At 45.0% G+C, this 15064-nt stretch overlaps 1 non-coding gene across 1 annotated transcript; it reads left to right on the top strand.

Moving 5' to 3' along the window:
- Nucleotides 1–1185: 1185 nt before the first annotated feature.
- On the top strand, nt 1186–1289 carry LOC115030663. Its single transcript, XR_003836269.1, has one exon. It is a non-coding gene; the product is annotated as a U6 spliceosomal RNA (small nuclear RNA).
- The last annotated feature ends 13775 nt before the right edge of the window (nt 1290–15064 follow it).

Below are 15064 nucleotides of genomic sequence, written 5' to 3'. Positions count from 1 at the left end.
CACAGCCTCACAAATAGAAAGTGCTCAATAAATATTTTCAAATTAATATGAGTTTCTAACTCCTTCCTCCTTCAGAAAAACAAAGCTACATTTCACTACATAATTCCATAACCATTAAATATCCTAATGAAAGCTAGACTTTTTAAAGTGTTAATTTTGAATAATGTTTTCAAGTTACAGATTTTTCACTCTTGGACACGCCTTCTAAGGGCCATTTACCTCTGCTTGAAAACGACTGTATTGGAAGTGGCCAAGACTGAGTGGAAGACTATGTGGAATTAAACACCTGTTCATACAGGATCTCAACACAGAGCTATCACTGTGTAGATCTATCAATATGACCAACATGCAATGGTGAGATATGTCTACAGTAAACAGCGTGATGCCCACCACAGAACATTCTTCGGTGAGTATCCACGACAGGCAGTCTTCATGATCAACTCGACTGGTTTAGAGGACACATGGTAAGGCACGCTCTTGTGTCTTTCTGGGGGAGGGGGGGATGGGAAACAATCAGTGTTCTAACACAAGGGATGAAGTCATCCTTTTTATGGAGTCACAATGTGAGGACATTATAGGAGGAAGTGACAGGAGGCGGCGAGGCCTAATGAGAAGAAGCAGATCAACCAGCTATGTCTTTCCTGGCTTCTCCCTGTATCCCTGTGTCCCGTGACTCTCCTTCCTGGCCACCATGATGTAAGCCACTCTGTTCTACCATGATGGACTGGCACCTCTGAAGCCAGGACACAAAAAACCTAATCCTCTCTTGAAGTTCCTATGTGCTGGGGTCGCACCCGTGCAAATGTCATAGACACTAACCACTGGTACCACCAAGGGCAGTGGGAGATGCTGTGGAACATAACAAATACTGCAGGACTGGGTATTTTTGGAGCATGACTCAAAGCTGAATGTGTATTCCCACTGTGGAAATTCACGTACGTCACAGGCACATGAGGCAGTGCTGTGTTAGTCACGGTTATTCTGGAAAGAAGAACTATTAGCAACGTCTAGTTCTTTGTACTTGTCGGAGTTTTCGATTATTTTATTATTTTTACAATACATATGTATTGTCTATGTAATTTCAGCAATTTTTAAGTCAGACATGGTGACACATCTGAGAAAGGAGAATCACAAGTTCAAACCCTGTCTGGACTGCATAAACCCTCTGTTAAGAAATAACAATAAGTGCTTGCTTCGACAGCACATATACTAAAATTGGAATGATACAGAGATTAGCATGGCCCCTGCACAAGGGTGACATGCAAATTCGTGAAGTATTCCATATTTTTTTTGGATGGAACACAGGGCCCCCAATGTAGGAGCTAGAGAAAGTACCCAAGGAGCTGAACGGGTCTGCAACCCTATAGGAGGAACAACAATATGAACTAACCAGTACCCCCAGAGCTCATGTCTCTAGCTGCATATGTAGCAGAGGATGGCCTAGTCGGCCATCATTGGGAAGAGAGGCCCCTTGGTTTTGCAAAGATTATATGCCCTAGTACAGAGGAACGCCAGGGCCAAGAACTGGGAGTGGGTGGGTTGGGGAGCAGGGCAGGGGGAGGTATAGGGGATTTTCAGGGTAGCATTTGAAATGTAAATGAAGAAAATATATAATAAAATTGTTTTTTAAATAATAAATAAATAAATTTTACATAATACTTTCATAAAACATAAAAAAACGAAAATAATACGTAGTAGCCGAGGAGGTGGCTCAGTTGCTAACATCTTTGCAGTGTAAGCACAAAGAACAGAGCCCAGATCTATAGAGTTCATATTATAGTCAGGCATGGCAGCTGCCCATAATCGTCAGAGCGAAATGGCTGCTCAGACCAGCAGCATCAGTGAGTCTGGTTTCAACTGGAGAGCCTGCCTCACTGGAAAAGGTGGAGAGCAGCCAAGGAAGATTTCTACTGTCAACCTCGGGCTTTAAATGTACATGTACACACATATGTGTGTACCCCAACACACACATGTGCACCCCATACATGAGCAAACATGTACAAGCAGACATACATATGGATTAAAGAGCTGAGAAGAAAGAAGGAAGAACCATTTGATGACAGAATGACGGAGACACAAAATATGAAATGGGCTTCTCCATATGCCACAGTCTTCCCCAGGGAAACTACATAGATTTGTATATCAGAAGAATAATTTTTCTTCTTTTTTAATATTTTGCATTTATTTATTGTAGTGTGTGTATGTACATGTATGTGTGTATGTGTTGTATATGTGTTTGTGTGTGTATGTGTGTTATGTGTTTGTTGTGTATGTGGTATGTGTGTTTGTGTGTGTATGTGTTTGAGTGTGTATGTATGTGTGTGGTGTGTGTTTGTGTGTGTATGTGGTGTGTGTGTGTTTGTATATGTGGTGTGTGTATGGTATATATGTGATTGTGTGGTGTGTGCTTGTGTGTGTATGTAGTGTGTGTGTTTGTATATGTGGTGTGTGTATGGTGTATATGTGGTGTGTGTGGTATATGTGTGTGTATGTGTGGGTTGTGTGTGTGTGTGTGTGTGTATGTGTGTGCACCAGTCTGTGTCTGTGTTAGTGTGTGTGTGTGTTTGTGTATGTGATGTGTGTTTGTATGTGTGCTGTGTGGTATATGTGTGTGTATGTGTGTGCATCAGTCTGTGTCAGTGTATGTGTGTATGGAATCAGAGGCAGCTGTATGAGTTGGTTCTTACAGAGCACACTTACCCACCTAGCCACCTCTCTGCCCCAGAAAATAACATTTTTACTAAAGCTTTTAGAGCTTTTGCCCAAGCTTAGGTTCAGAGTTAGATACTTTGCTAAATTGAGTCACTAATTTTGTCTTCAAAATATGTCCTCCAACCATAACGGCCATTGCCATGTTCACATAGCTGTAACTACTGTCAAGAAACTCTTGAGATGGATCCTGTGGACAAACCCTCCTGGGAGGACATTGAGGGTCTTCAGATTTTCACATGAATTTCCAGCCACACCATCCTTCCCTGGCTTCCAAGCAGTGTGTAAGATTGCCAAAGCTGCTCATAGTTTCCTGGTCTCAGGCGGTATAAAGTACATAGACTCTGGAAAGTTGACTGAAGAGGAAAGTCCATCCATCCATCTGTGGAAAGTGATAATCCATGCTGGGTGAGACTTTCCATGGTATGTCTATCAGAGGGTCACCCATGTTCCTGTAAGCAACCCCGCCCCCAACCGTGCTCTGTACATGAACTCAGCAAGCTTAGTGGTTAGCCAAGTCAGGCTTTGATGGAACCACACTTTGGTCTATCCTTGGTGTTCCTTCTGGGGCAAGTAGGCATTTGTTTGAGTCTCCCCCAGAGAAAGTGCACACAATACCACATTAACCTAGGTACTGCTGCTCTAAATCTGACCTTTGCATCCTGTGGGGCAAGTTTCAACAGTAAATAAAGCACTCCTGCACAAATATCCCTTAGTAGCTCACACATCCCTCACTGCCACAGAAACTGCAGTGGGAACGTTGGGAGGCCTGTTGGGAGGTTCTGGGCTCTTTTTATATGAGTCTGTAGATGGAAACTAGCTATTTATGTCTTTCCCAATGCTAGAATTCAGTGTGCCAGAGGACTTCTGTGTAAAGGTGAGCTCAGCTCAGGTGGCAAGTCATAAAACCTGGCTCAGGGAGTAGCTGGACGCTGCCTGGGGGGACGGTCTGCCGCCATCACATTCTGTCAGCTCGGAGTGCCTAGGGCTGGAAACGGTTAGAAAGGTCCCACAGGTCTTTACTCCAACCTGTAGACCTGAATGGCAGATTATTTGTTGAGAGGAAGCCATGGAGAAGTGCGTGAGGAGGGGAAGGGCTGAGTGTTAAATCTGGACGAAATGACGCTTTACAGCTGCCCCGCTGGTCCACATGTAAGAAGCCTGAAAATTGCCTCTCCGTCCTGGCAGCGAGCAAGCAAACGGAGGGCTGAAGTGACTCCATTGCTAAGGTAAAGGTTTGCTATATAAGCATGAAGACTTGAAATCCGAGTCCCAGCACTCATATAAAAAAGCAGGCTTAGTGGCCAGCAGCTGTATTCCCAGTGCTGAGGAGACAAAGACTTGTGGGTCCCTGGAGCTTGCTGGCCAGCCAGCCCAGTGGAATTGGTGAGAGACCAAATCTGCAGAATAAAGTGAAGAATAACTAAGGAAAACACCTGACATCAAACACACACAGACAGACAGACACAGAGAGATAGAGACAGACAGAGACAGAGAGACAGAGAGAGAACAAACTGGACAATCAACTGCCCTTTATATACTCACAAGGAAGTGAGGTCACTGCAAACTATTCCTCTAAAGTAAGAGAGGCAGGTGGATCTAACACAAAGAAGCTAACAGTGTTGAGCGCCAGACCCCTGCAGCAGCCGATCCGGGTTACCGAAACCTGACCTGTATTTGACAGATTCCTGGAAGCTCGGTAGCCACTTGGAATGAAGGACTCCAGGGAACGTGGGCATAGGGGACCTGTGCTTTTGTGAACTCAACCCAGTTCTCACCATCAACACAAAGAAAATTCTGTGTGCTTCTGACAATTGAAGGGGGAAGGAAACTCATTTGGAAGCATTCCAACGTGCTCTCTTATGTGGTCTAATCTCAGGAGAGACTAGTTAACCAGAACCCAACTGGCTGGAGTTTCATCAAACACCAACTGGCTTGAGGGACTAGAAATACTCAGCTCCAGCCCTTTGGCCTTCCTATCCAACTGAAGGTCAAGAACAAGATGCACAAGAGACATCTCGGGGCTCTAAAAGACAGAGTGCTACCCCGAAGGACTGGGAAGAGAGTGGTGATACTGAGAATAGAACCCAAGGGGGTCGCAAAGCTAGTTAAACACTCCACTCCATACACCCCAGCCTCTTGTGGGTCTACAGGATGCGTCTCTCACACCTTACCAAATTCTTCTCAAGTCTGACTATTATACCAACACCTTTACCACATGCCATGGCCAGCTATCAAGAAATAATTACAAGGCATTACAAGACATAAGTCAAGAAATATAGTTTTAAGCCGGGCATGGTAGCGCACACCTTTAATCCCAGCAATCGGGAGGCAGAGACAGGCGGATTTCTGAGTTTGAGGCCAGCCTGGTCTACAAAGTGAGTTCCAGGACAGCCAAGGCTATACAGAGAAACCCTGTCTCAAAAAACAAAACAAAACAAAACAAAAACAAAAAAACAAAAAACAAAAAAGAAATATAGCTTTAGGCATGTAGATGAAGGAAGCCCCTGCAGAAGTCATATCCATAATTCCTACACCCAGGGGTGATACTAGGGGCTGGGGTGATTTGAACAGAGGTATGTCCCACACCTCCCCCATAGACTTCTGGGGTGATTTGAATAGAGGTATGTCCCACACCTCCCCCATAGACTTCTGTGTTTCAATGCTTAGGAGCGGCACTATTGGGAGGTGTAGCCTCGTTGGAGTAGGTGTTGTTTTGCCGGAGGAAGTGTGTCATTGTGGAAGCAGGCTTTGAGGTCTCATATATGCTCAAGCTATACCTAGTGTGACAGTCTCCTTCTGCTGCTTGCAGAAGGACTCTCAGCTTCTTCTCCAGCACCCTGTTTTCCTGAACTTTGCCCTGCTTCCCACAATAATGATGATGAGCTGAACCTCTGAACCTATAAGCCAGCCTCAATTAAATATTTCCTTTAATAAGAGTTGCCTTGAGCTGGAGAGATGGCGCCGAGGTTAAGAGCACTGACTGCTCTTCCAGAGGTCCTGAGTTCAACGCCCAGCAACTACCTGATGGCTTACAACCATCTGTAATGGGATCCGATGCCCTCTCTGGTGTGTCTGAAGACAGCAACAGTGTACTTACACATATAAAATAAATAAATAAATCTTTTTTTAAAATTAATAAGAGTTGCTTTAGTCATGGTGTCTCTTCAGAGCAATAAAACTCAAACTAAGACAGGGGACAAGAAGTTCAAAGTTCTCCCTGGCCACAATGTGATTTTGAGGCCAGCCTAGGCTACATGAGACCTTGTCTCAAAGATGTTTTTAAAAGAACATAATTTGAAGATAGCCAGTAAACCTCAATACCAAAATGACAGGGGTTTTGGAATCGTCAAACAAGGATCATTAAATGACTAAGATTCTAAGGCTCCGGTCTAAAGGGTAAGGTGACAGCCAGCATGAAAAGCCAGAGACCGGCAACACTGCAGCAGCAGTGCAGAATGTCCTTGATGGTCAGCCCTTCAGTGGACTGGACACAGGGAGGAACATTATCCTCAAGCCTGAAAGAATCTCAGCAGAACCCAACCCGAAACACGAGAGAACAAAGAGCACGATGACCAGAGAGGGAAGGGCATCTGCAAAAGGGAAGACCAGAAAGCCAAGAACAGGAGAGAGGAGGGAAAATGTCTGAAGCAAGAGTGGCCCAGACTTTCCCCCAAATTATTGTCAGAAAGCAAACTCCAGTTCTGGGAAACTCAGAGAACATCAAGCAGGAGAAATGCAAAACCAAGAAGTAAGCAAGCAAACACTATACCCGGGCTTATCATTTTCAAACAACAGAAAATCAAAGATGGAGAGGAAAATGTTGAAAGGAGAGGGGGAAATGGTATGCACTCAGGATCAAAGCCAGGAGACATCCAAGTCTCCAGAAACTCTATAAACAAAAGGACGACATGATGGCGGGCTTAATGCATTGAGAAAAGACAGACACCACCAATCTACTGCTCTCTACCCTGTGAAACTTAATTCTCTTTAGAACTAATTTCTCAGGCAAACAGAAACATGGGGAATGTGTTGTCAGATCTGCCTTGCACTAAACGCTAAGAGTTCTTCAGAGAGAAGAAAATATACAGAGAAGAAACCCAGATCTACATGAGCCTTGAGGACAGGATAAATAGACGCAAAGAAAAGCCATTGTTCTCATTCTGAATTGTCTTAAAATTGAAGTTTGTTCAAAATATTAAGAGCAGCATTGCATTCAATTGCTATTTCAATATTCAATATTAAATTCAATATTAATATACTCAATTGCATATATATGCATTGCTTGTGTATATTGAATATATATACACACATATACACACACACATGCATATATTTATATGTATACTTACGTATGTGCACAATGACACAAGTGCCAGAGAAAGCCTCACAAGGTGGCCCATGACCTGTAATCCCAAAACTCAGCAAGCAGGTATAGGAGAGAATCCAGAGTTTAAGACCAGTCTCAGATTCATAGCAAAACCCTGTCTGGAAACAATAAAGGCTAAAGATATAGCTCCTGTTATGAGTGTTTGCCCAGCGCTACAAGGCCCTAGATCAATGCCAGCACTGCAAATAAATAAATAACAACAAAAAGATAATTTATGGATAAAGATGTATATGTTTCAAAAGAAATGATAATGTTAGATAGGATTTAATGCAAATGTGCCCAACCTGAGGGTGAACTAACATGAGGCAAAAATCTAGTAGACTGCAAGAAGAAATAGACCCACCCAGCTGGATGAGTAGAGATTTCAGAACCTTTTCTTCAGAAATGAGCAGATCAAGCAAGGCAGAGAGTGAGAAAGGGCACAGCTGAGCTCACTGATACTGTGTTAGCCAACGTGAACGGGCAGCTCTAGGTTTCCTTACCAGGTCCATGAGCATCTCACATGCATCTGCAACATTAGCTGAAATGGACCACATTATGAGCATAACTTAACATGCATAACTTACATGTCTAAATAAAAATAATAATAATAATAATACATGACTTAGCAAATCCAAGGGTACAGAGTGTGTCCTCAGACCACAGGGAAGTTAAGTTAAAACTCAGTAACATGAAAATAGAGAGGTAGCTCAATGGGTAGGGCATCTGCTGAACAAGACTGACTGAGCTCCCAGGTGTCCGGGGGAAAGCTGAGTGTGGTGACACACGGCTGTACCTAGCACTGGGGAGCAGAAGCAAGTGGGGCCCCACTTGTGAAACACAGCAAGCTCCAGGTGCAGTGCTAGACCCAGTTTCAAAATAAGGAGACATGCCCACGTGGCTGAGCATACACACATACAGCTTTTGTACACACTCAGTCAATAAATCCATAACAGAAAGACAGTTAGACAAAACTCCAAATATGGATACAATGCACAGTAAGATGGTTTTCCCAAGGTGAGGCCTAACCATCACACCTGAGCTGTCCAGACCCCCGACAGTTCCCAGAATAAGGAAACTTCAACTGCATGGTGTGTGGTAGTGGAGGACTACATTAGAGATTGCCCCTAAAATAATATTCATTTTTTAAAGAATCCTCAAACAATATGAATTGTATGCCCACAAGAGTGCTAACCTACATGAAATATAAATCTTAAAAAATAAATCTACCAAAATTAAATCAAGAATAAAAAAAAAATCCACTATCTGGACTTGTCAGTACTGAGGACTGAATTCAGAAACCCACATCCCAGACAGGTACTCTTCTGCTGGGCTGTGTCCCCAGGCCACCAACTCTTCAAAATTAGATTTTATGCACACACACACACACACACACACACACACACACACACACACTGTCAGCACCACTTCTGCCAGGATTACTTCATCTGTGGTCATAATATGATTAAATGATGATGATGGTGGTGGTGGTGGTGATGATGGTGATGAAGATAGGTAAAGTAGCCACAGAACGCAGTACACAAGGCCCTTTGTTAATCACCCGTGCCCTGACCCCTGACAAGACCACATTTCAGGCAAGTAATTTAACCTCTGCCAGTCTCAGAACCCCTATCTGCCCACTGGAAACTGTTGTACCCCTGTTGTTTGTTTGGAGTATTGAGAGTAGTGTGTAAACCATTCAGGACCCAAACAAGTGTTGTCAGTACAGGCTTTCAATCACAAGACTAGAAGACCTGGTTTATGCTGCCCAGCTTCTTACGTTTAGAGCTACCTGTATTTGTATAGCAAGGATTTTTTTTTTTTTTTAAATGGCAGATGAAGTGCATTGACCTTCAGGAAGATGGAGATTAAACTAAATCATTACGCAAGAGCGGAAGGTTCTCTAAGGCCTGGGGCTCAAATGAGGGCTGGAGTGCCCCCTGTGGGCAGAGTTTGGTAAGTGTTGGAACCTGGGGACTGCTAGAAAGAGCCACAGAGGGCCAGAAGACAGCTCAGCACGCTTCTCCACTCAGTTTATATTCTCAGAGGAAAGCGAGCCTTACTCAGGCGTGCGCATTTCGTGCTAACGTCCCGCGGTGCCCCTTACTCCGCCACTCTGTCTATGCAGCCTCATGCTCTCTTTCCAATGGCCGGTACAGGTCACAGCCCAGCATGGAAGTCAACAGACTTCTATGGTGATGTCAGCTGAACAGCACAGTGATGCCACAAACGTCATCGTGAGTACCGAGTGACTACCAGAGAGCTTCCTGTTCCCAAGGTAAATGTGGTGGCAAAATAGCTATATTCAATACATCACCTCTAATGACATCTCTATAGTGAAATACCATAAACTACTAAAAATAACAGCCCCAATTTATATTTTTTGTATATTCATTTTCTCATGTGTGTGTTGTTAGTTTTGTTTTTTTCTGCAATCTTGCTGGGTAGCCCATGATGGCTGTGAACCTGGAACTCCCCTGCCTCTCAGTCCTGCACTGGGATTACAGGTGTGAACCATTTGTCTAACTCTCAGCATCTATTCTTTTGAAAAGATAATTATGACACATTAGAAGTGATCAATTAAAAACCACAAAGCAGGGAGCTGGAGAGATAGCTCAGTGGTTAAGACCACTGACTGCTTGCTCTTCCAAAGGTCCTGAGTTCAATTCCCAGCACCACATGGTGGCTCACAACCATCTGTAATGGGATCTGATGCCTTCTTCTCTCATGCAAGCACACATACAAATAGAGCACTCATATAAATAAATAAATAAACAAATAAATACTTTCTTAAAAACCACAAAGTAGGGCTGGAGAGATGGCTCAGCAGTTAAGAGCACTGTACTGGCTAGTTTTGTGTCAACTTGACACAGGCTGGAGTTATCACAGAGAAAGGAGCTTCAGTTGAGGGAATGCATCCATGAGATCCAGCCGTAAGGCATTTTCTCAATTAGTGATCAAGGGGGGAGGTCCCCTTGTGGGTGGTGCCATCCCTGGGCTGGTAGTCTTGGTTCTATTAAGAGAGGAGGCTGAGCAAGCCAGGGGAAGCAAGCCGGTAAGAAACACCCCTCCATGGTCTCTGCATCAGCTCCTGCTTCCTGACCTGTTTGAGTTCCAGTCCTGACTTTCTTTGGTGATAACAGCAGTGTGGAAATGTAAGTTGAATAAACCCTTTCCTCCCCAACTTGCTTTTTGGTCATGATGTTTGTACAGGAATAGAAACCCTGACTAAGACAAGCACTGACTGCTCTTTTTTTTTCTGACTGCTCTTCTGAAGGTCCTGAGTTCAAATCCCAGCAACCACATGGTGGCTCACAACCATCTATAACGAGATCTGACACCCTCTTATGGTTTGTGTGAAGACAGCTACAGTGTGCTTACATATAACAATAAATAAATCTTAAAGAAAAAATAAACCCACCAAAGTACAGCTCCATTTTCAAAACATTTGTGAATGTGGGTCAGGACACACATGCACACACAAAGCCAGAAAGGTTTACAGAAACCCATCAGGCAGGCTTCCGGATGAAGGGCAGGATTTTCATTTTCTCCTATAAATCTTTAATGGATAATAATAATACTCAGCATGCACTGTTTTAAAGTCAGAAGGAAAAAGGCATATTCTGGGGAATCTATCCTACAACAGTGTCAAGTAAGCAATGTCCTGTGTAGTCCCAGGCTATCTCCTTCCCTGTACCTCCCAGGGGCTCCTCTGTGACATAAATTACAGCTGGCTGTAACTGACCCAGCCAGTGCAGGTGTATCGATTTCAGATAGCAGTCAAACATAACAGCCAGCACTCATCATGTAGGTTTATGTGTCTCTTCTGCTGAAAGCTGCTGGGATTGCCAAGCGACCTCCTGTCAGTGAAACCCTGAGAACTGCTGCCTCAAGTCCCAACAGCAAGGTTCCGTGCCCTGGCCTTGCCCTCAGAGAATCACATCGACCAGGACACCACTACATCAGGATGAGGAGAGCAAGCCCGAAGCAGCAGTGATGGAGACATCTTGGCTGCGGCTGGGGGAAGGGAAGCTTACAATCTCACCAAGCCAGAGCTGGGGACACAGTATCCTCCGAGCTTATGTACCAGTACTAAGTAGCCACTTCCTCATGCTGTCCGGTTTAATGACCAATGTGGAATTTGGGCAGGGGTAGAAAATACCAGGTATTGTGTTTTAGAGACAGAGTGTACCAGTCAGTCCAGAGGCCAGGAGCAGCACGGACTGGGGGAAGTGGATACTGAATGAGCAAAGTCTAAATTCTCTTACTTCAAATCTCTTGTCTCCTCAAAATAGTATTAATATATCTTTAAAAACTAGGAATCTTGACACATAGCCATCCAAGCACTCGGGAGGCTACGGCAGGTTTGGAGGCAGTTGAAGGCCTAAGCTATATATTGAGTCCTGAGCCAGCCTGGACTACATAATAAGACCCTGTTTCAATACACACACACACACACACACAATTACTTGACATCATAATAAAGTATTCGGGAGACAACATGAAATTTTAAAGTGTCTACCCAACACATGGCACACAGGAGTGGTTCAATTAATGTTTACCCTTTTATCGAAGACTATTTTTAATGGTTATTAAGCAAAAAGAAGAGGGACGGTCTATTGTGAGCCCCTAAGTGCCAGGTACTATCCTGGATGCATGCACACGTTGTGTCCATACCACTCAGCATCCCTGTGTAGGTAGTCATTGCTCAAGAGACATCTATGGGGTCTAAGTGACTTGTCTGAGACCAGGGCGACAGTGACAGAGCAGTGCTTGCTCTGAAAACTCATCTGTGTGAGTCATATTTAGGTGGAGTCTGAGATTCTGTCATTTTCTGGGGGATAGGTGCCACCCCTCTAAATAGGTGTGGTCAAAGTTCAAGCTTTCTTTCACCATAGAGTGCTCTCCCGTTGTTCAGCTGGGGCCTGGAGCTGAGCGAATCATGCAGTACTAAGAGGAGCTCCCACGAGCTGAGGGGCACAGTGCAGCTTACTCTGCATCATGCTAACTGTATAGTATAGATTATTGTCTTAACTTTGCCTCTGTCCCTGTGACCAAACACCATGACCAAAAGCAACTTGAGGACAAAAGAGTTTATTTCAGCTTCCGGTTCCCAGCATGAAGGGAAGTCAGAGCAGGAACCCAAGGCAGGGACCTGGAGGCAGGCACCAAAACAGAGGCTCTGGAGGGGTCCTGCGTACTGGCTTGCTCTCTGTGGCTTGCTCAGCCTGCTTTCTCATACACTGAGGACCACCTGCCCAGAGCTACACTGCCTACAATAAGCTGTGACGTCTCATGTAATCGTTAATCAAGAAAATGTCCTGCAGACTCACATACATGCAAGCTGACAGACGCACTTTCTCAGCCGAGGTTACCTCTTCACAGATAGGTCTAGGTTTGTTTCAATTCAACAAAAAACTACCAGCACCGTCACATGCAGCCCAAAGGCCAAGGCTTAGCACACCTGCCTGGACCTCCCTGTTCAGTGGGCTAAGGAGGAGAGATTCAGAAGCCAGATCTCTTCCCATCTCCTGAGGCCTGGAGAGGGTAGGAGAGCAAGAGCAGACCCTGTGGCTTGGCCATAAGAAAGGGAGCCCTGAGCAAGGTGAAGGTAGACAGCAGGGTCAGAGGTCAGGGAAGGGAGCTCTGTACTGGGAAGGGACGTCCCAGCCAGTGGCGTCAAGAATCTGAAGGGAGAGGTAGTCAGTGTTCTAAAGAGACCACTTCTTAGACGTTTTTGTGATGGAGGTTTGCCAAGCAACACTGTTATCTGTAGAGCTGAACAAACATTCTTCTGCAAAAGGAAAGTTTACTGTCAGATCATAAATATACAAAGGAGCCAGACAGGGATGGTTCATGCCATTAATCCCAGTACTCAGGAGAGAGGCAGAGGCAGACAGATCTCTGAGTTTGAAGCTAGCCTGGCCTACAGAGCCATATTTAAAACTTTTTAAGTTAAAATCTGACCAAGGGGTTGGTAAATGGCTCAGTAGGCAAAGTGCTTGCCGTGAAAGCTTGGTTTCTTTACTCTGAGCCCCAAGCATCCACTGGGTGAAGAGCTGCATATGGCAGTGTGCATTTGGACCTCAGGGGAGGAGTGGAACCGGACAGACCCTGGGGACTTCCAGATCAGCTAGCACAACTAAAATGGAAAGTTGTCTCCATTTCATTGAGGAGCCCTGTCTCAAAAGCTAAGGTTTTACTGCTTTAAGGAGACAGCTCGAATGGCAAGAGTGCTTGCTGTGTTAGAATGACGACCCGAGCCTGAAGCCCCACGCCATATAATAAGCCCAGCTGTGGTTAGTGAGACCGGCCCTGCAGGCTCATGTGTTTGGATGCTTGGTCCCAGTTAGTGAAACTGTTTGAGAAGGATTAGGAGTTGTGGCTTTGTTGAGGAAGGTGTGTCTCTGGAGGTGGGCTTTAAAGTTTCAAAAGCCCACACCAGAACCATTCTCTCTCTCTCTCTATCTCTCTCTCTGTCTCTCTCTGTCTCTGTCTCTCTCTCTCTCTCTCTCTCCACCCCCCTCTCATGTGCATGTGCCTGTGCCTGTGCGTGTGTGTGTGTGTGTGTTGGAGATACCTGTATGTGACATGAGTCTACAGACATTTGAACCAAACAAGCATGCATGAGTCAATGTGTGTATTAAATCGGGATAAAGCTTGGTTTTGTTTTTAGTTTTAGAGCAGTGTGAGCGGCATCCTGATATTTCCTTACTACTTTCCTGCTGACATTCCCAGGGTCACCTTCTTCCTTCCCCGGGACAGAAAAGGCTTTGTCCTCATAGATTCAAGGTCACTTGGAGCCCAGGTCTGTGAGTTGATCTGTAGGTTTTCTGTTCTTCAATGGCTTAGGTTACCCGCAAGAAGCCTAAACCCCCTCCATGGTGTCTGCAAAACTTTGGAAGACTCTGAGAGACACGGTGGTGCTTGGCCCCCAGCCAGCCCCAAGGTCTCAGGCAGGGTGGGTGAGTGATCTGCCACTCCTGATGTTCCAAGAGGTGCAGGAGGATCTGAACCCCCTTCCGTGCGTGCCTCAGTCACACTGGACAAGCTCCGTAACTGAGCTACATCCCTAGGCCACACACAAGTTCAGTTCTTAGGGTCCAGCCCAGTGTGCACCGTGACACAGAGGCAGCAGGAGGAGATGCGTCACGAAAGCCATGGCAGTGGGGACCAGCTTGCAGGCTTTAAAACAATGACAAAAATCCTGACTTCTCTCTTCCTCAAATCTGAGAGTCTTTGTCAGTTTCTTCCATATCCTAACCAGAGATAGGTTTAGAAGCTAGCTTGAGTAAGGTCCTAGGTTTGGTTCCCGGCAATAAGGGGGAAAAGTCTGGTCTCTCATGAAATTGTAGGTTCTCTGAGGCAAGGCCGGTAAAGTTTTGCATGCTGCCTGGAAAATAGAAAGTGCTCAATAAATGCTGTGAAATAAATAATAAATAAATAAAAATCACCTGTGAGGCTCGACAGAACTACTATTAGTAAAGTGCCCAGCAGAGGGTAATTGCTCATAAATACATATTATTATTACATAAAGTAATGAAACTGCTCATGAGAGATTTTATTACTTTGTGCAATAGTCCCCTGGCAAACTGAAAAGGAGTGCATAAATTTATGGTTTTGACTTCTCCAGTTTACAGTTGAGAAGCTTACTGGAAAACAGCGTTCAGCCCACACAGGCCCCTTCCCACTCTGCACAGCGAGAAAGGCATTGGGCCAGCTGCTGATGTGTACTCGGGGAGTGGTTTAGGTTAGAATGCACGCTACCCAAGTAAGATGCAACAGGATGCACAGTTTCCTTCTTCTTCCTCTTACACCTCCCCGCTCCACTCCAGCATCAGCCACACAAGGGCTAGGAATTCACAGAGAGCTGCTACACAGGCTGTCTCTATGTGAAAATAACCCAGAGCCCCACAGCCTTCCTGCCGTGCTGTCCACTGGCATTCTCTGTTGCTTCGCTTCCTGGCCCCTGTGTGTGGACTAAGC

The sequence above is a fragment of the Mus caroli genome, chromosome 3 (genome assembly GCF_900094665.2).
Source record: "Mus caroli chromosome 3, CAROLI_EIJ_v1.1, whole genome shotgun sequence".
Classification (NCBI taxonomy): Eukaryota; Metazoa; Chordata; class Mammalia; order Rodentia; family Muridae; genus Mus; species Mus caroli.
This window is presented reverse-complemented; position numbering and strand designations above follow the sequence as displayed.